The sequence below is a fragment of the Schistocerca americana genome, chromosome 3 (genome assembly GCF_021461395.2).
Source record: "Schistocerca americana isolate TAMUIC-IGC-003095 chromosome 3, iqSchAmer2.1, whole genome shotgun sequence".
Lineage (NCBI taxonomy): Eukaryota > Metazoa > Arthropoda > Insecta > Orthoptera > Acrididae > Schistocerca > Schistocerca americana.
This window is the reverse complement of record NC_060121.1, coordinates 391,994,994-392,017,475: the sequence shown is the minus strand read 5'-3', so window position 1 is coordinate 392,017,475 and position 22,482 is coordinate 391,994,994.

Sequence of the window (22,482 nt, the reverse complement as noted above, 5' to 3'; positions counted from 1 at the left end):
CAGCAGTTCTAATGATTTTTAATATGATCCACACCTGATATTAGCTGCCTTACAGGGCAAGGGTTATAATTATATACAATGTCTGTCTGACACACTGAGCTTGAGAAGACAGTTCAGATGTTTTGTCCATTTGCACACTAAGTGGTAAGCTAGGTTTGCACACATTAGTACACCTACTGTGCAGATACAAAGGTTGGATGTACGACAGCCTGACAGAAGAAATGAAGGGCCCAGAAGACATGGTTGGATATTAGTATTAAACATCATTGGTGCGTATGTCAGTGTATGTAATGGGCGTGAACTGTATCAGACGTTGAATAATTAATATGAAGGACACGAAAATGCCGCTTACACCTCCAAGGTAGCACTATGGAGCTTGAAAGTGGCGACTTTGTTGGTCAACATTTGGCCGGCTGGTCGAATCACGCATTATTGCGATTTGTGGGGTATTTGGATATTACAGTGTCATGATGTTGAATTATGTGGGAACGTTAGGGCAGGCTCACTTGTTGTCAAGTTTCAGGTCGACCACGTCTTGGCAGTAGATGGCAGGATAGCTGTATTTTGCACCAAACACGTCGTAACCGTTTCACGTCAGCTTCCGCCATGTGAGAACAAACAATGGTTTCCTGACAAAGTTCGGTGTCATCCCACACCATTGGTTGGAGACTAACAACAGCCAGACTAGCGAATTATAATCACTAGGGTAGGCTACTGTTAACACCACAAAAACGTCAGCATCTGGAACAGTATCATGACTGGAAAGCATGGACTGTTGATGAATGAAGTCGTACAGCGTTCAGCGCAGAATCTCAGTTCCGCACTCTCAGTTCCGGCCTCTGGTGGCCGAGCGGATCTGGCGCTATAGTCTGGAACCGCGCGACCGCTACGGTCGCAGGTTCGAATCCTGCCTCTGGCATGGATGTGTGTGTTGTCCTTAGGTTAGTTAGGTTTAAGTAGTTCTAGGTTCTAGGGGACTTATGACCTCAGCAGTTGAGTCCCATAGTGCTCAGAGCCATTTGGACCATTGTCGGAAAGTATGATAGCGACTGGGAGAGCCGTCTCAGTCTTCCAACGACAAAATGGCGTTACTTTTGGCATCATGGTGTTGGTAGTCATCGGGTAGGGCTACAGATCACGGCTGGTAGTGATTGATGGGAGTCTGACAGCAAAGTGGTTCATCACAGACCTCCTGCACCCTCATGTGTTACACCTCATGTGACAGCATCGTGGGACCATTTATAACAAGAAAATAGTGGTCCACACATGGCATGTATCTCTATGAACTGTGAGCACGAAGGTGAGGTATTCCTGTGGCCAGCAAGATCCACAGTTCTGTCGTATATAGAACAAATATGGAACCAGCTAGGAAGCAGCTGTGTCCCACTGACAGCATGTGGGGTATCAGAGACCAGTTACAAAAGTTGTGGGACAGCTTGCCTCTGGAGAAGGTAGAACGTCATTCTGACACATTTTGCCACCAAATCAGTAGAAGCAACTGTACCAGAGTAGGCGCAAACTCGTACTGCTTAATAGGCTCTTAGTGCAAAGTTATTTGTAAATCTGACTCCATTTTAAATCAGTGAAATAACGTCACATACCTTCACAACTCATGAAGCTTCCTTTCGTTTCCACCCACTCTCCTTGGAAGTTTACTGTGTTTTTCAGCCAGAGTACTTTCAAACGCCGAACAAAATGTAATTTCAGATAAATGATGCATTAGCAGATATATAGAATCTCAGTATGTGAGGTGTACAGTAATTTTCTGGATTATTATGGATGTTCAGCTCAGGAAGAAAATGCAGATGGAGCGACTGAAAATTTTTTCACACTTCTTGTGTATCTTATGTAAACTGTACACAAGATGACAAGAAAGATTGATTTTGATACCATGTACACTCCTACAACGGGTGTTCAGTATGTAACAAAACGCAATTTTATTTCAAGACATACAGGAAGTAAAGACATTACATGCCGATGGACATTGATTTATGTCAATGGGGCAAGATGAAAATTAGTGCCTGGCCGGGATTCGAACATGAGTTTCCTGCTTACTAGGCAGATGCACTGATGACTACACCATATGGACTAATTTAGCATACCTCCCGTCATACCCAGATTCTCAATTTACACCACAAACTACTGATGTAGTGCTCCTGCTCGTTAGCCTTATTACTCACGGCATTTCACTGATGCCTGTCAGAGTTCGAGAGTGGTGCGCATCTACTCTGAAGGTCACTGGCCATCATCGCTTATATGGTGTATATCCGTTCGGACTTGTCTGGATAATTTTTTTACTCGGGCACTTTCGGTTGCAAAAAGGCGAAATTTGTTGTGCGACATCAAGGAGTCTTCCCGCTTCAGCCCCTTTGATGTTGTGAAGTTCCTATAGGTGGCGGCGTTACACGTAACCTTCAGAGTGTCGTCTGCAATGGAGGTGTGTTCCAAGATGAGAACTGTCATTGAGTTTCTTTTAGCGGAATACCATAGCAGTGCAGATATTCATAGATACCTGCAGATTATCTACAGAGACATGTCAGTGAACGAAAGAAGGGTAAACCGTTCGTCGACGCGTCGGTCATCATCGTAACAAGATCGCACAAACCTCTCTCATGTGCCGACCAGCTGTACACAACTTTAATTCCTTTAACGTAAGAACGTGTGGACACACTCATTCGAACTGATCGACAGGTGCCAATGAAACACTTCCCTGGTCAACGAGACGTCTCTGATGGTAGTGCTGACACATTCCTCCACCTATTGGGGTGTTCAAAAGTGTGTTCCCCCTGGGTTCCTCGCCACCTAACAGAAGATCATAAAGAGCAACGAAGGACCATTTGTGCGGAATTGCTTCCGCGTTTCGAGGTTGATGGTGACAAGTTTTCGACGAACACCGTTACAGGTGACGAAACATGGATTCATCACTAAGAACGGGAAACTAAACGGTAATCCATGGAATGGTGTCCTACCACATTTCCTGTGAGGAAAAAGTTCAAAGCCGCACCATCAGCTGGTGAAGTCCAAGCGACTATCTTTTTGGACTCGAAGGGGCTATTCTGTTTGATGTCCTCCCTCATAGTCGCGATCAAATCTAAAATGTATTGTGCTACCCCAGGAAGAAACGACTTCAACGTTTTCGTTGCTACAAAAACGAAACTCTACTCCACGGCAAAACAAGGCCTCACGGAAGTCTGTGCACCATAGAAGAACTCAAAAATATTTCACTGGTCTCTTCTTCCTCCTCCACCCTACAGCCACGATCTGGCACACCCCGACTTCCATCTGTTTGGCTCAATGACGGATGCACTCCGTGAGAACCAGTACGTGTATGATGGGGAGGTTACTGATGCAGCTAGACGTCGGCTCCGACGTCGACGAGTGAAGTACCACCAAGAGGGCACACAGGCCACCCCAGTAAGGTGGCGTAAGACAGTCGCGTTTAAAGGAGATGTTGTTGTTGTTGTTGTTGTTGTTGTTGTTGTGGTCTTCAGTGCTGAGACTGGTTTGATGCAGCTCTCCATGCTACTCTACCCTGTGCAAGCTGCTTCATCTTCCAGTACGTACTGCAGCCGACATCCTTCTGAATCTGCTTAGGGTATTCATCTCTTGGCCTCCCTCTACGATTTTTACCCTCCACGCTGCCCTCCAATACTAAATTGGTGATCCCTTGATGCCTCAGAATATGTCCTACCAACCGATCCCTTCTTCTAGTCAAGTTGTGCCACAAATCTCTCTTCTCTCCAATTCTATTCAATACCTCCTCATCAGTTATGTGATCTACCCATCTAATCTTCAGCATTCTTCTGTAGCACCACATTTCGAAAGCTTCTATTCTCTTCTTGTCCAAACTATTTATTACCCATGTTTCACTTCCATACATGGCTACCCACCATACAAATACTTTCAGAAACGACTTCCTGACACTTAAATCTATACTCGACGTTAACAAATTTCTCTTCTTCAGAAACGCTTTCCTTGCCATTGCCAGCCTACATTTTATATCCTCTCTACTTCGACCATCATCAGTTATTTTGCTCCCCAAATAGCAAAACTCCTTTACTACTTTAAGTGTCTCATTTCCTAATCTAATCCCCTCAGCATCACCCGACTTAATTCGACTACATTCCATTATCCTTGTTTTGGTTTTGTTGATGTTCATCTTATATCCTCCTTTCAAGACACTGTCCATTCCGTTCAACTGCTCTTCCAAGTCCTTTGCTGCCTCTGACAGAATTACAATGTCATCGGCGAACCTCAAAGTTTTTATTTCTTCTCCACGGATTTTAATATCTACTCCGAATTTTTCTTTTGTTTCCTTTACTGCTTGCTCAATCTACAAATTGAATAACATCGGGGACAGGCTACAACCCTGTCTCACTCCCTTCCTAACCACTGCTTCCCTTTCATGTCCCTCGACTCTTATAACTGCCATCTGGTTTCTGTACAAATTGTAAATAGCCTTTCGCTCCCTGTATTTTACCGCTGCCACTTTCAGAATTAGGAAAAGGGTATTCCAGTGAACATTGTCATAAGCTTTCTTTAAGCTTTCTCCGCATCATACCCTGCAGAACAATGGCTCGACTGATTAACAGCATGCTAAGTGATCGGAAGTTTCAGTTAATCACTGGAAGCAACATAAGTAAGGAGAGGAAGCTGAACAACGGATTGCCTCAAGGATCAGTTCTCTCACCCTTACTGTTCAACCTATATCTATCTGATCTACCTGACACTTCGTCCAGAAAATACAGCTATGCCGATGGCCTGGCTCCAGCCATCAAACACCAGGAAATGAAGACAACAGAAGAGATTTTAGCCAATGACCTGTCTGCATTAGACAATTACTTCAAAATCTGGAGACTCCAACCCAGTGTGAGTAAAACAGAAGTGTGTTGCTTCCATCTAAATAACCAGTTGGCGAACATAAAACTGGAGGTAAGTTTCAGAGGCAGAATTCTTCGTCACAACTGGAACTCAAAACATCTTGGTGTCATCCTGGACCGTACCCTATGCTTGAAACAACACCTTCTTAACTTAGCTCAAAAGCTGAGGACTCGAAACAACATCCTCCATAAGCTATGCGGAACTACCTGGGGATCTTCAGCAACCACCCTGCGAACTTCAGCTCTGGTCTTGGTATACTCAAGTGGTGAGTATTGTGCACCTGTTTGGATGAATAGTCATCATACAAGGGTATGTTGATACCCAGCTGAATACGACAATGCGCATAATATCTGGCACAATCAGATCTACTCCAGTTTATTGGCTTCCACTGTTAACCGGTATAATGCCTCCTGATCTACGCAGTTGTACTGCCCTTATGAGAGAATTCCACAAGATCTCCAGGAATTCTAACCTACCCGTGCATAGCGACCTGCCACTTTTAAATCGCAAGAGACTGAAATCACGTCATCCAACTCTGTGCGATGCTGCTGACATGGTTGCTAAGAATTTCAAACCTCTTGAAGAATGGAAAGGTCGGTGGGAAGCAGTGACAGATGTGCACCTGCATAACATCTTCTCAGGTGCTAAACTTCCAAGTAGATTCGACTTACTACTCAAGACGTGGTCTACTCTCAACAGAATCCGTACCAGCCATGGGTGATGCAGGGATGCTCTCTTTAAGTGGAAGAAGCTGCCTGATCCAGCATGTGACTGCGGGGCTCCATACCAGACTGTTCACCACATTGTCAGTGAATGCAGGATTCGAGCCTATCACGGCGCCAAAGAGGACTTCCTGCTAGCAACTCCAGATGCAGTGCGCTGGATTGAAGGACTGGATATTCAGTTGTAAAGACAAACTTAAGTTTCTTGTGTGTCAATATGTACATATGTATATGTAATTTCATGATATGTCTGTATTAGCCAATCGCTAAATAAAATAATAAATAATCTAAGTCTATAAATGCTATAAACGTAGGTTTGCCTTTTCTTAATCTTGCTTCTAAGATAAGCCGTAGGGTCAATATTGCTTCACGTGTTCCAACATTTCTACCGAATCCAAACTGATCTTCCACGAGGACGGCTTCTACCAGGTTTTCTATTCGTCCGTAAAGAATTCGGGTTAGTATTTTGCAGCCGTGACTTACTAAAATGATAGTTCGGTAATTTTCACATCTCTCAACACCTGCTTTCTTTGGTATTGGAATTATTATATTCTTCTTGAAGTCTGAGGGTATTTCGCCTGTATCATACATTTTGCTCACCAGATGGTGGAGTTTTGTCAGGACTGACTCTCCCAAGGCTGTCAGTAGTTCTAATGGAATGTTGTCTACTCCCGGGGCCTTGTTTCGACTTATATCTTTCAGTACTCTGTCAAACTCTTCACGCAGTTTCCTATGCCCCATTTCATCTTCACCTTCATCGTCTTCCATTTCCATTTAATTGCCCTCAAGTACATCGCCCTTGTATAGACCCTCTATATACTCCTTCCACCTTTCTGCTTTCCCTTCTTTTTTAGAACTGGGTTTACATCTCTGCTCTTGATATTCATTTGAACGGAGATAACGATGAAAAATTTGGTTTTGTAGCCAAAAGAATGACGAGTAATATGGTGTATTGGCATCCTGGATAAATCCAGCCTGCTTCCTGATAAGAAATTTATTGCATTACTTAGTGAACTCCCTTGTACACGTACAATGAGGTGACGGAAGTCATGGGAGAGCGATATGCACATACACAAATGGCGGTAGCCTCGTGTACACAAGGTATAAAAGAGCGGTGCATTGGGATATTCAGTTTTGTTGTTTTGGAAATGTGTACAGAATTCAATATGTCGAGATCCACAGTGTGAGGGTTGAGCCAAGAAGACCGAATCTGAGGCATTACCTCCCACCTCAAACGACGCAGTGGCCAACGGCCTTTGCTTAACGATCAAGAGCAGTGGCGTTTGCGTAGAGATGTCAGTGTTAGTAGACAAGCAATACTGCTTGAAATAACCACAGTAATCAATGTGGAACGTACGACCAACGTATCCGTCAAGGCAGCGCGCCGAAATTTGGCGTTAATGTCCTACGGCAGCAAACGAATGACGAGAGCGCTTTTCCTGAAAGCACGACAAGCCCGCAGCGCCTTTCCTGGGCTCGTGACCGTATCGATTCGAGCCTAAGTGACTGGAAAATCGTGGCCTGGTCAGGTGAGCCCCGATTAATGTTACAAAGAGCTGTGTTGTCAACAAGACACTGTGCAAACTGGTGGGTGCTCCGTAACTGTGTGGGCTGCAGGTACATGGAATGGACTGGGTCCTATGGTCAAACTGAACTGTCGGAGAGCATTTGCAGCCATTGATAGTTTTCATGTTCCCAAACAAGGATCGAATTTTTGTAGATGACAGTGTGTCATGCCAGCAGGCAACGACTGTTCACAATTGGTTTCCAGTGAATGATTCAGCCGCCCAGAGTGCCCGACAAGAACCCCATCGAAAATTTATGGGATGCGCACTTTCAATAACTCGTTGCTGCTGACTTCTTCTGAAGTTACTACTACTTTGACAATTGTGCATTCACTACCTTGTTATATTTAGTTACGCGCCTCAGTAGTCAGGTGACTACAGCCAGCATCGGCAGTGAGCCTGATCTAGGAGTTATTTAGTTCTAATCTTTGTTGGAAAAATAATTTTTATCATGAGCAGTTGGCCGAAGAAATAAGGAAAACTAAGAACGTGACGAACAAACGATTTCCAAGCAAGTTCCCATTACAATGTAGCAACGTAATAACTGTAATCGATTTAGGGTGTACTTACTTGAAAGCATTTGTAATAGGATGGTTACAGCAACGTCTCCTCCAGATGGAGACGAGTAGGAGTCAAACTCCTATCGGGTCTTCCATACATGAGATTTCTGTGAACTCCTCGCGGATGGCGCCTTTCAAAACACGTCACGCCTAATCTCTTCCCGTATCAGTAACGAAATTGAGCTTGCGCTATATCTCTAAAGATTTGCCTGAAGTGATTTGGGGAAACAGTGGTCATGTACTAATGGTATCTGGATGGTCGTTTTGTGAACTGAACCACGCTCCTCTGAAAGTGAGTTCAGTCACTGACAGCGTCGAATCACCAAATTGTAAGAATCTATGAAGTGGAAAAACTGAAAAGGAACTGAAATAGAATAATTAAAGCTTACTATGAAGATTTTTGGGTTTTGTCGGTATTAAGGGAAATAGAGAGTATAGCATGACAGGTGTGAAGAACAGAACAACGTACCATTGGTGCATTGACATTCACTTGAATGTTACCTAGCTGCATGAATCACTGCTTCTTCGTGATTGTGACCGTTGTTTTTGCGAAATCGTACTTTCGAATTTCTTCTTACGTGTTCAGAGGTTGGTGGAAGTAATCGTCAATGATTTTCTATCTCGTACCAGTACTTTTTATTTTGTTTATACTTAATATACCCAAAAAATCGTTTGTCTTACCTATATATAAATATATGTACCTAAATATCTCTTGCTCTTCACAATTGTTCCCTTCCATTTCTCCTTTGGCTGCATGCAGATAGACTATAGCTCAAAGTCGTATCTTCGACTTTTTTCACACTTTTTGGATTTTAAGAGCAGTGCTCACACATTAATTCCCTAGAGCAGTTCCTTAAAAGACACTAAATATAATGCCATATCGTGTACTGTGTCAAATTTAATTAATTTTCGTTTGATAAGTAAATAAATCTACATGATGTAATTTTTATTCATATATCATAATTCAGTATTTCTTTCTTAGTTTCTCAATTTCATAAGAAATACAGAATTTAAATAAAAATAAACAGAAGCTGACATCAAGGAGATTTTAATAATTGAATTCCCGATATCTTGTATTACACCCACTTATTTCTTCTCCTTCCGTTTACAAACATTTTATTAACTCTTCCTTCTTCTTACAAGATAGATTTTGTGTAACAGTTTCATTCAAATATACATATTTGTTTTTAAATGATCATTCACATATTCTTCAGTCTGTTCTAAGGCTATTTTCATATGACCACCAGGAAGCACGCAATCACAGATGCTATAAGGCGTGACCAAAAAGTTTTCTTTTTGGGCGTTGCTACAGCGTACATGCAACGTGATGCGACCGGGATGCGGGTATATAAGCACTGACGTGTAGGAATGGGATTGATGTGTCATTCGTGGCTTTCCGCCGTGTGCGCAGCTAATGCTGAGACGTGAAGTATTGCGATGTTATTACCAATAATGCGTCTAATGTGCTGTTATGCTTTTCTTCGTTGTCGAAGGACAAACACCGATAGATATCCATGGGAGCATAAAGAACGCGTATGCGGCAACACGTCTGTCGAAAACGGCCGTTATTGAATGGTGCGCCAGAGGGTGCTGCTGCTTCAAGCTAACGCACATCCCCATATCGCAAATATCCTAAAGTAGAAGCTACGCCTACTAAAATGGGACACACTCGAGCACGTGGCCTGATTTCTGCGCATCCGAGTATGTCGCCCTAAAGGCTTTGAAGGGTCGGCGATTCCTGTCGGACGAGGATGTGCAGCAGGTTGTTACGGGCCTCTTTACGCAGCTAGACATGGTGTTTTGCCAAACGGGTATCTTAAACCTGCTGCGTCAGTGGGATGAATGCCTCAATCCTTACGGCGATTTTGCCTGACTGGAATACAGATTCTGGACTGCACGACCTTCTAAACTTTCTTATCGCTCCTATTATTACCACATTTTGTGTCGTGGTCTCGTCTAGAATACTCTTTATACAGTCCTATTTGGATATAAAATTTGTATTGGTCGGTTCAACTTCCGTGATTTCCTCGGTATATTTGAATTATTTTTCAGATAATGTTGCTGAGAATACTAACATTCAAATACAATTTGTTCTTTTTTATTTCCCCGGGGGGGGGGGGGGGGGGGGAGGGGGCAAGTCTTTTAATTCCGACGTACTGCTTTAGGAAACTGATGTTTCGTCACTGACCTTGAAATTCTATGGGTAGCAAGAAAATAGAAGAGGCGCAGGGGTATCACCCCACTGCATCTTTCCACTACGACTTCGTACCGTACGTTATCGCCTCTGTATCAGATACGAGTGTCCTCATTTAGCAACGCTGAGTCGGGTGCCCCAGAGGAGAAGAGCGTTGTCAGCCGTTGGGCGCGAGGGCCGTTGGTGGAGGGAGAGCTACAGTGTCCGGGTGGCAGGCGGTGTGGGCGGCACCGCCCACCCATTAGCTACGGTGTATGGGCGGCGGGGGCCACTACGGCACAAGAGCCCGGCCGAGGCCGTTACACCGGAAGGCCGTCTCGCCAGCTGCCACCTACTCGCCTTCCGATGCTCGGCTGCCTGTTTGCTGCCACGCCCTGTGTCACGGTCGGCAACCAGCCGCTCGGTCGACCGCCGGCTGATGGCACAACGTGTCCGAGCTTCAAGCTGTCAGACAAGTAAAGCACTTCCCGTACGAACTCAAGCTGCTCACAATGCTATTAGCACTAGTAGTCCAACGCACTGACAAACAGTATTTCAAAAACAACACATGAAGAGTATATGCGGACACGACATCACAGACATGCATATGTGCAGCGTAACAGAAATCTCCAGAGGATGGACAGCGATACCCACAATGACAGCGAAAATAGTGAAAATGAGGAGGAACAGGAGGAGGAAGCTGAGATGTGACAGTAAATAAGCAAACTGCTGGCAATCTAGCCAAGAAAACACCAAATGCTGTACAAGGATGCGCACCTAATGTAGTTAATACATAGGATTAGTAACAAATAGGATAAGAAACATTATTTCTCTACTAATAACCATTTGTGTGTATGTGTGTGTGTGTGTGTGTGTGTGTGTGTGTGTGTCTGGCGGTCAAAGGCTCGATGAAACCATTCCGAGGTATTCACCGTCAATCACACTCGGTGATGGTACTAACATATCTCTCATCTGTCCTATCTTCTTTTTATATTCTTCTTAAAAACAACAAAATTTTATTTATATTTCAACCTCAAATTATTGTTATTTTGAATCATTCTTTGAAAATGTTGTAGATAAAACAAAAGGAAAGAAAACTGTAAAAAGATGAAAAACGAAAATTGTAAGATGTACGACCTGTTTTAAACATCAGGTAACAGGTCTATAATTTGGCAATAAATAAATAAATAGTCCACCAAGATATATACTCATGTAAGTTTAAACCTCAGAAATTAGACACTAAGATGCTATTTGGAGTTCGAAAGAGGCTATGTTTTAATTTTATATTCGTAGTTTGTTAGCAGCAGCACGCATGTGTTTCAATGCCACGGAAAGAAAAAAAGGATTTAGTTTTATAATCTGTTTACTGAAGCAGATTTGGATCACACTATACGGGGTGATTGTAACTGAGTTCTCAAAACGCTGGTCAGAATAACGTCAAATTGCAACGAAATACTGTCGGTGAAAAAATGGTTCAAATGGCTCTGAGCTCTATGGGACTCAACTGCTGTGGTTGACAGTCCCCTAGAACTTAGAACTACTTAAACCGAACTAACCTAAGAACATCACACACATCCATGCCCGAGGCAGGATTCGAACCTGCGACCGTAGCGGTCACGCGGTTCCTGACTGTAGCTCCTAGAACCGCACGGTCACTCCGGCCGGCACTGTCGGTGAAGGGGGGAAACGTATGGCAGAAGAAAAAAGATAGTGTGATGAAAATTGATCAATAGGTGGCGCTGTATGTGTCTGAATACGTAAGTGAAACCACCTGTCCTGCGCACGGCCCATTGAAGTTGGTATAAACACGCCGGGTACACGGCTTTCTGCTCCTTTCGCGTTAGTGACGTTCGCCATGACTGTGTCAATGCAGGATCGCGCTCTGCTTGTCTAGCTGTATTACAAGAATGATGACTGAGCACGCGTCGCTCTGCAGATGTTCCGGACACTGAAGGCTTTGAAGAAAAGGCATTGGTCCGACGAATGCCGTGGGTCTGGAGAAAATGATTCGGGAATTCGAAAAGACGGGTTGTTTTGGTGTGCATCCTGGCAGAGTTGATTCGTCGTCACTGGAGGCAGTGGCCACAGCAATGGAGGAGGAGACGAGTGGTGGTGTGCAAACGTGTAGAGAACGGATAATTGCCCGAACACTGAACATACACGTGAGCACGGTGCGTAAAATCCGACGAAACATCGTTCTCTGCTATCCAAACAAAATTGCCCATATGCACGAGTAGCTTCCTGTTGACCCGCCAGCAAGAGAGAGAGCTTTAGAATTTCTTGCTCGTATGGAAGTGGACAATGATTGGCCTTGGAAGATTTTGTGGACAGACGAAGCCCACTTCCATCTGACAGGATATGTCAGCACACAGAATTGTCAAATATGGGCAACGGAAAATAAAAATAAATGGCTCTGAGCACTATGGGACTTATCTTTTGAGGTCATCAGGCCCCTACAACTTAGAACTAACCAATCTAAGGACATCACACACATCCATGCCCGAGGCAGGATTCGAACCTGCGACCGTAGAGGTCACGCGGTTCCAGACTGTAGCGCCTAGAGCCGCTCGGCCACTCCGGCCGGCGCAACGGAATGTCCACACTCAAATAAACCAGTAACACTTCGTCCTCAAAAGGTCACTGCGTGTTGTTGGCTTACGGCATCATTTGTGATAGGTCCATGTTTTTTCGAACAGACAGGTGCTCTCGGTCCTGTTACCTGTACCGTCACTGGTAAGCGCTGTGAGTGTGTTTTGCTCAACCACGTCATTCTAGCTCTTCAACAGCGTGGATGTGACGATGGGATCATTCTTATGCAAGATGTCGCTCTTCCATACATTGCAATTCCAGTTAAGCAGCTGCTGAAGTGCCATTTCGGAAATGCTAGTATTATCAGCCGGCATTCCCCTACCGCTTGGCCATCCCGATCATCTTATCTTAATCTGTGTGGCTTCTGGCTGTGGGGTTATCTGAAAGATGTTATGCAAACTTAGCTGCATTGAAGGCACGCAGTGAGCAACATATTCTGAGCGTGACCACGGAAACACTTCGCTCAGTTGTGCAGCTTGCTGTTTCTCTATTTAAACTTCTCGCAGAAAACGATGAACAGCATATTGAACACGTTTTGCGCCAGTCACACGGAAACTGATAATCCGATTTGATTCTCATTGATGCATTTTATCCGGTTTTTTTGCCACAGAACAATTAAAAACCGATGTGATTGATGCTTTTTATGCGGTTTTTGACCTCAGGACAATTAAAACGGATGTGAGTGATGCTTTTATGCGGTTTTTGTGTTCAGGACAATTAGAAACCAGTTTTGCCCATCCGAAGTGATACGGCATTACTCTGGGGGGATGAGCATACGTAACTTACAGTATCAGACCTGTACACCTATGCACACTCAGTTGTACAGTTTATTTAACGTCAAACTCACACCTTAGGCATTGTTGTATGATTCATTTCTCATTTGTAGTCGACCACTACTAAATTATGATTCTTACAGAGACGTCTATTGCTATATTTCGTAACTTTTAATTTTTCTTTTGCCGTATGTTTTCCCCTTTCTCCGATTATATTTGGTTGCAATTTGATGTCATTCTGACCAGTGGTGTTATCTCTACAACGGTTTGAAAGCTTAACTTTAATTCTAATCACCGCGAATTTGGTGTGGTGCGTACACGAGTAAGTAAGACGCTTTCACGGCGCGTTAGCAAGGCACGTGAGAATCATGAATTTTGCACACTTAGTTCACACATATCTACTGACTATCCTTGCTCCTTATTGATGCTCATTGCAAAGGCGAGTCGCACGGGAAAACAATGCGTTTGAGCTTGAGTAGCGTATCTGTAGGTATAACTGAGATTTGCGTAACTGTACATCTTCTATTTTAAAATTTCATTTTAGTACTGCAGCTTAGATTACATTGTTCATCATCTTTTCATCTTTTCTCTGAAAGTCTGGTATCGTTACAAAGTGGTGGTGGACTGAAGTTTCTGAGAAGAATGACAGGCATGTGAACTTTTAATATCAACACACGCAGCGGCATGCTCGGAAAAACAAGTGACTTCAAGAATTCAGTCGGATACTCTAGAGCTTAGTCATGATTGATTACAAAGAATGGTTAAAATGGCTCTCGCACTATGAGACCTAACATCTGAGTTCATCATTCCCATAGACTTAGAACTACTTAAATCTAACTAACCTAAGGACAGCACACACATCCATGCGCGAGGCAAGATTCTAACCCGCAACCGTAGCAGCCACGTGGTTCTGGACTGAAGCGCCTAGAACCGCTCGACCAGATTGATTACAAAATGCAACGTTGAGTCTAAATTTCAAATCGGTCAGTTGCTGTTGAGAACACACGAACAGAAAATATAAATGTTCCTAATCGAAAATCTTGGAAAGTTCTTGACCGACTGATGTGAAATTTTGACACAACGCTACATTAGAATACGCCTGTAGTTTTATATTGTTTTAAATACGTTTTGTAAGTGTGTTAATAATATATATAGTAATAAAGTAAAGAACTTCATGTCTGACGAGACAGTTTCCCTCGCATCTAACTGTTTATGACGTCGTATCTCCAAACCTATGTGGCGAACTCTCTCTCTCTCTCTCTCTCTCTCTCTCTCTCTCTCTCTCTCTCTCTCTCTCCCTCCCCCTATCTTCATAAAGGACAAATGAAAAAATAAATATTAATTTTTATTTACGTAGATAGATTTAGCTTTCAGTCAAGTTCATGAAAGATTATTAATATGTAGGTTAAGTGAAATGATGAAATAATAATTAAACTGCACTATACAGAACTGCTACATTCGTAGAACACGTTGTCTCCAACTGCCGGTGCCTGATAATCTGCAGGGTGTGTTCCGTACCTGGAACACCCAAAATAACTTTTTGTTCAGAAGTAAGCTAAAAGAAATTTTTCAATCAAATATTATTTAGCTGCCAAGGAGACACAAAACAAGATGATGTCCACTCCTGCAACTTAGTTCATTGTAAAGGTATGGTCAACAGTAAGTCTTTTCTAAATAAAGCCCTCGATGTTTTTTCGGTAATACACTACACCTAATGAAGACCTGCTGAACAAATTTCTTTATATATTCTTGACATTGTCAGTCTAGTTGCAATCTGGAATGCATCATTACTGAAAAAATGTTGTAAAAATTGCAAAGCAGCGTAACTCTAACGAAAACCGTCATCCAATAAAATCCTTTTTTTTTTACCGATTTTGCCTTGTGAAGTTTCCTTCACTTATCACAATAACAAAAAATATCACACTGTAGCACGCGTCCACTTAGAGCAGGGTTATCGAAAGAGTAACAGAAAACTGATGCTGACTCTCCTGTAGTAGCACACGGTGCCAATACCGCAGGTATCGTAACCTGTCCAGTCGCTGAAGCTGACAGTAAATGCACGGAAATCTAAGGAAAATGCACACCGGTCATTCAATGATCCGCCTTCAATTGGAAGTTGGTGTCAAAGGATTGTATACCAGCGAAGAGAAGGTACAAATGGTCCTCATCTCGAGAGAATGAGTCCGTTGTGTTTCCATTTATACACTGTCAACTCCAGCAAGTGGATGAAATACGTTACAATTGGTACCTGCCCTGTGTACTCGCACAGAAAAGTTAATCGATTCTGTGTTGAGTTTGCAACGATATCATGATAACGCCAGTGGCACACTTGGATACGTTTGGGGTCAGATCTTCAGGTGAGAAAGTGTATTACCGAATAAAAGATATATAGTCGACTTCAAATGAGTTACTTCCGTTCATACTTTTGCAACTAACGAAGTTAGATGAAAGATAATCGTGTTGGTTAATGTCCCCCTTATAGCTAATCTTGATTTGCTTCATACAATTTTTATGTTGCTTCACAACAAAACGTTGTTTGTTGAGGTCAACAGAGATTAGGTACCCTATGTATACACACACACACATCAAAAAATGTTTTGCTTCACCTCGGTTCCGCGAGTTCCGGAAGCTCTACAGAAAATTGGAATAGAGATCAACATAAACATCATTTCCGCCCTTTCCATTGCTCATAAAAACCACACATTGCATGTTGTACTACCAAACAGCGAGACCTTCAAGGTGGTGGTCCAGATTGCTGTACACATCGGTACCCCTAATATCCAGTAGTACGTCCTCTTGCATTGACGCATGCCTGTATTCTTTGTGGCATACAGTCCACAAGTTCATCAAGGCACTGTTGGTCCAGACTGTCCCACTCCTCAACGGCGATAGGACGTAGATCCCTCGTAGAGGTTGGTGGGTCACCCCGTCCATAAACAGCCCTTTTGAATCTATCGCAAGCATGTCCGATAGGGTTCGTGTCTGGAGAACATGCTGGACACTCTAGTCGAGCGATGTCGTTTTCTTGAAGAGTCATTCTCAAGATGTGCACTATGGGGGAGCAAATTGTCGTCCATGAAGACGAATGCCTCACAAATAATCTGTCGATGTGGTTGCACTATCGTTCATAGAACGGCATTCACGTATCGTACAACCGTTACGGCGCCCTCCATGACGTCCAGCGGCATACGTCGGCCCCACACAATGCCACCCCAAAACCGCAGGGAACCTCCACCTTGTGGCACTCGCTGGACAGTGTGTCTAAGGCGTTCAGCCTGACCAGGTTGCCTGCAAACACGTCTCCGACGATTGTTTAGTTGAAGGCATATGTGACAATCATCGGTGAACAGAACGTGATGCCAATCCTGAGCGGTCCATTCGGCATGATTTTGGACCCATATGTACCGCGCTGCATGGTGTCGTGGTTGCAAAGATGGACCTCGCCATGGGTGTCGGGAGTGAAGTTGCGCATCATGCAGCGCATTGCGCACATTTTGAGTCGCAACACGACGTCCTGTGGTTGCTCGAAAAACATTATTAAACGTGGTCAGGGTTCCTCTGAGCCATAATACGTAGGTAGCGGTCATCCACTGCAGTAGTAGCCCATGGGCGGCCTGAGCGAGGCATGTCATCGACAGTCCCTGTCTCTCTCTATCACCTCCAAGTCTGGACAATATCGCTGTGGTTTACTCCGAGACGCCTGGACACTTCCCTTGTTGAGAGCCCTTCCTGGCACGAAGTAACAATGCGGATGTGATCGAACCTCGGCATTGAGCGTCTAGGCACGGTTCAAATACAGACAACACGAGCTGTGTACCACCTTCCTGTTGGAATGACTGGAACGTATCGGCTGTGGGACCCCTCAGTGTAATAGGCGCTGCTAATGCATGATTATTTACATCTTTGGGCGGTTTTAGTGACATCTCTGAACAGTCAAAGGGACTAGGTTTGTTATAAAATATCTGCAGTCAATGTCTACCTTCAAGAGTTCTGGGAACTGGGGTGATCCTAAACTTTTTTTGATATATGAAGCTATAAAAGCCATACAAAATGCATCAGAATGTAAATATCCGAATGGGGCGGAAATCGGCAGATGTGACTTACATGTACGGACAAACAACTGATTACAGTTTCATAAAATACGGATCGTTTACCCAAGAGAATGAGCTTCATAAACTGAGTAAGCCAATAACTCGTTCGTACTCCTCTGCAAGCAATTATTCGGCTTGTCACTAACTGATAGAGTTGTTGCATGTCCTCTGAGGAATACCATGCCAAAATCTGTCCAATTGGTGAGTTAAATCGTCGAAATGGGGAATTGATTGGAGGGCCCTACCCAAACTGCTCCAAATGTTCTCAGCTGGGGAGTGATGCGGCGGTCTTGCTGGCCGATGTAGGATTTGGGAAGCACAAAGACAAGCGGTATAAACAATCACCGTGTGCGTGGTGGCATTACCTTCCTGAAATCTAAGCCCACGATAGCTTGCCGTTAAAGGCTACAAAACGGGACGTCGAATGTTATCGACGCACCACTGTGCTGTGAAGGGGCCTTGGATGACAACCAAAGGTGTCCTGTCACGAAATGAAATGGCTCCCCAAACACTTACTTTGTATGGTGGGCGACAGTCAGGCTGGTGGTATCCCCTTTCCATGGCGTCTCCAGACGCAATATCGCTGATCCCTGATCGTTTCGGCTGATTTCGAAGCGGTACTAATCACTGAAAACAATTAAACTCCAGTTAGTGGGAGTACAGGTCGAATTTTAAAAGTATATTTTTAAATACTATGGTATATCTTCCAATAAGTATCTGTTATGTGGGAGTGCTGAACACACGACTGTAAAGTGTTCACAAAACAAACTGTTACAGCCATCAAGACTTATATTAGCCGACTCTATCGTTCATAATGTGACTTTTGTGGTTTCCTTGGAACACTACTGATGCGTGTTCAAGTGGTTCAAGCAACAATTTGTGGACTGTTCTCCTCGTCTATCTGTCTCAAACTAATGTAATGGTATCGGTCAATTCGGAGACGGTGTTAAGCTATGATTGTTGTTTGTGCCCCATAATGGCGTCTGCGGGAGGTGGATTGCACTCTATCACTGACATGGCGAGCGCGGAATCAGGAGAGCTCAGCCAGCAATAACATTATTTATTCTGCAAAGCTTCCGTTACAGATGTTGGCGCTAGCGCCAGAATAGCACACTACCGTATGCTTTGCTTGCGGGGGTGCAAGTAAAATATGACAACCAACGGGTTTATGCCACTGCGACCGCGAAAAGCAGATCGACGTGCAGATACCCTTCCTCGGACTCGGAAGCGCTGGAAGCATCCTAGACGTGGTCCTTTCTTGGTAACACCGACTCATCAACTGGAACTTGCTGTTGTTGTGGGAGCATGTCCACCAACTTTGTTACTACTAGGTAGAGCTGACGCAGCTTGCCTCAAAGGGGCTTGGAAACAGTTACGGAGTCGGCTGTAGTCGGAAGTTCCAGAACCGGGTGTATACAAATACAACTGCTTCTAGGGCTGAGCGGTGAGTAATTATAGTTGGTTGCCTTGCCCAACTACGTTCTGCAGGTTCCGCTCCTCCGATCATGTAAGTGACAGTGATGTCTTATGCTACGGGATACAGAAATTCAGCGCACCACTACGGTAGACTGCTTCCACCATGCTGTGACCACAATGTTCTAGCATCCGGCAGCAGGATATCGTAGGCAGATCGTCCACATGCCTCACAATGGGTTGAGCTGCGGTTCTCGTCACAAAATAAAACTGAAGAGCTATGTGTTATTATCACTATGATGACTAGACGTTTATTAAATCTTTGGTTCCCTCCACTGCTGTCACCGTTTACATTTAACAAAATTCTGCAGGTAGGCGATAGTATGCCGTTTGATAGCCTCGTAGCAATATCTATCCCACATATTTATACTTATCAGTGAGACATATCCACACTAAAAGATCAAAGTAAACATGTAACGAAAAGGTACCGGGCTGGTTGGCACGGAGGTAGAGGTGCTGTACCTGTGAGGGACATCGTTGAAATCCATGGCCGAACATTATGATTTAGATTGGCTACATTTTTTAAACCGCATTATCTGAATATTGGTACGATTCGCGAAACTAAGCAACAGTAAATTTCATTACAGGTTTCTCCTAGACTGTCTGCTCCACTTGCAAATTATCTCTATTATGAAGAAGCATTACACTTTAAATTCATGTTTATCAGATAGATGAATGAAGGTTGATGATAAAGCTCACGACAAAGGAATGATCTGTTTGTGTAATAAACTCTGTCGTGTCCACTTCTATGACAGGAATCAGTGACTTTCCTTTATGTCGTGCTGAATTTAATAAAAAGTTCTTCAAATAATTCCTCGTGTAATATTTTAGTTTTCTTTTTCAACGCTGTGGGTACAGAGCTTCCCAAACATTTAGGATAAAAATTATACAGATGTTAGGGGATCTAAAATACAGCAGAATGGGGCGAACAGAAACAATGGGGTTAAAAGAACGGAAACTTCCAAAACCGTTGTATGCTAACGTGTCGAACGACAAATGGAAATATTACTGACAAGTTAGTTTGTCTAGGTAGGTAATGGACCATTCTAACAGAGAAAGTATTAATTTCAAAGTTGACGACACTGTCAGTTGACCTTTTCTTCACTCGATGCCAAACATCGGATTTGGTGGTGAACGGGTCTAGTTCGAAATTTATTTGTGAGTAGAAGTCTGAAGTGTGCTGTAATTTAAATACAAGGGAAGCAATTTTGCAGTCGCATTTCATCAACTCAAAGTTCAGTTTTAGTGTAAGTTGTAACCTCACTAGTGTTATGCTGAACAGAAAATACACGGTTGTGTTTTCCTAATTTGTGGGTGAAGAGAAACAGTAGTCGCCAGTGTTTCTTCAGCAGAAGACACATAATTTGGTGGAAATGAAGAAACCACGTTGCACTGTTCTCTGCCCAGGCGATTATGCTGTGATTAAATCATACGTAAGTAATGGGATAAGGCTAGTTACACGCAATTTTGTTAGTGTGGGTCGTATACATTCAAGAGCAAACTTGACTTATTTGTGATGCCCCTTTCCTCCCTTTAACCTATTGTTCTGCTAAGCGTTTTATGACCCCTGGGATTGATTTACGGACATCTGAGGATCATCTCTCCTTCTGAGAAACTCCCCCAAACCTGCCCCTCACCTTCGAACACTGCCACTCCTTTGGGGGAAACCCATTACTGATACAATTTTGAAATAAAATTAATTGACTAATTATGTAAATCGATAAATTAAGGAACCCCCCCCACCGCCTCTGGTAAATCCCCCAGCCCCCTCCCGCCCCTGCCTGAAAATTGGTGGTAATAAGACTTCGTCTGTTCTGGAGAGGAAGGATATCACTACAGGAAATTCAATTACATAGCAAAGATTGTACTGTTTATTTATAAAATTCAATTTCGAGGGCCGGAACATTCTTTGTCAGCGTTCTATGCTGTATTGGAAGATGCAGCTCATATAAAATAAATTAGAAATAAGTAATTAAAGCGATCGACTTTTCTGAACACTCAATGAATACCGCGACGAAATCGACGTCAACACAGCTCACCGCATGTAATTGAACAGTCATAAATCCCTCAATCCCATTTCACACTGACTGTAGGGCAGACACGTCACCTGGAATACTACATGTCCATGCACTGACCACTCCACCACGCTGCACCATGTGCTGGTGTCCAAGGGGTTGCACTATTCTCACTTGGGCCCTGTGACTCTCTCCCCCAACCATGTCTCTCTCTCTCAAGTGGATGCTTCCTCTTCATCTTAAAAAAGTAGGCAAAACACAGACAAGATGTTCCCACCCAACCCCTCTTCCTCCCATTCTGCTCCCCTGCTCTCTTGCCCCTCATACAGATATGACATTGGTAGTTGGTACGTCCCTGTGTTCTCACACTTCCACTACTATGAAAACCTGCTGTAGTGGACGGAACATAGACAAATGTCTCAGAGCGCTATGGGACTTAACATCTGAGGTCATCAGTCCCCTAGAACATAGAACTACTTAAACCTAAGGACATCACACACATCCATACCCGAGGAAGGTTTCAAACCCGCGACCGTAGTGGTCGCGCGGTTCCAGACTGAAGCGCCTAGCACTGCTCGGCCACAACGGCCAGCGGAACATAGACATTCGAGAAAAACTAAATAGTGTCTGTCATATGCCACACTAACCACACGTTTGTCCTAAATAAAGTAATGCTTATCTTGTAAACTCTCAGCTGTGTATGTCTAGGAAATATTCCATCACTCTATCAGATTCATTGACTAATTTATTAAATTAATACTCTTCATGTGTGGCCAGTGCCTCCTACTGGTTGGTTGGCCGGCCGAAGTGGGCGTGCGGTTAAAGGCGCTGCAGTCTGGAACCGCAAGACCGCTATCTTTAATCAACATTCACACACAAGTACCGTTATCGGTATCCACGGTAAAAACTATACACACTTTATGAATTACGTTATGGCACTGCTGCTAATGAAGTGCTCTTCCACGCAAATATCGTGACAATGAAAACAGTCGGTGATTTGGGGTTGGGGGCGGGGGGGGGGGGGGGGGTATTAACAGACAGAGTGTGGGCGCTTGTCACCAGCGGTGTAAGCTCGTAATGAAGTGACCCTTCTCACCGAATTTAGAAAGTGATTCAGCTAAGAAAAATGGTGCTAAGCTAATATTTGCCACTCCCTCATACCACTGCTATATATTTCTCTTGGTAACACATCTCGATGCTATGTAGACGTTGTGACAGAGGGAGGATGATGGTTGATTGAGAATGATCACATACGGTAGATTGTGTGTCACATGAGGAACCACTAAAGAACGTAAAGCTAGACTGAATTTGTAAGAAATGTACAAAATCCTGTGACAAATACACCTTTTCGGATCCATACCGTTAAACTTTCTCCATTAACCACATATTTGCGCTACATCCCATGGAAAAGCCTTGTAATGATTACAGCCACTAGTGAATCATATTCGTGGGACCTTCTCGTATCTCGATACTAGCTGCCTTTTAGAACATGTCTGCTAAGGATATCATACAGAAAAATTCTAGCGTGGTTTTAGACAGTCTCTCAGCATCTTGTAGGTCTTCCTCAGTCTCTGCCCCACCCTCCCTGCAGCTTTGTCCATTTGATCATTCTAGTTTAAGTCGGAACAGAGAGAACGCCA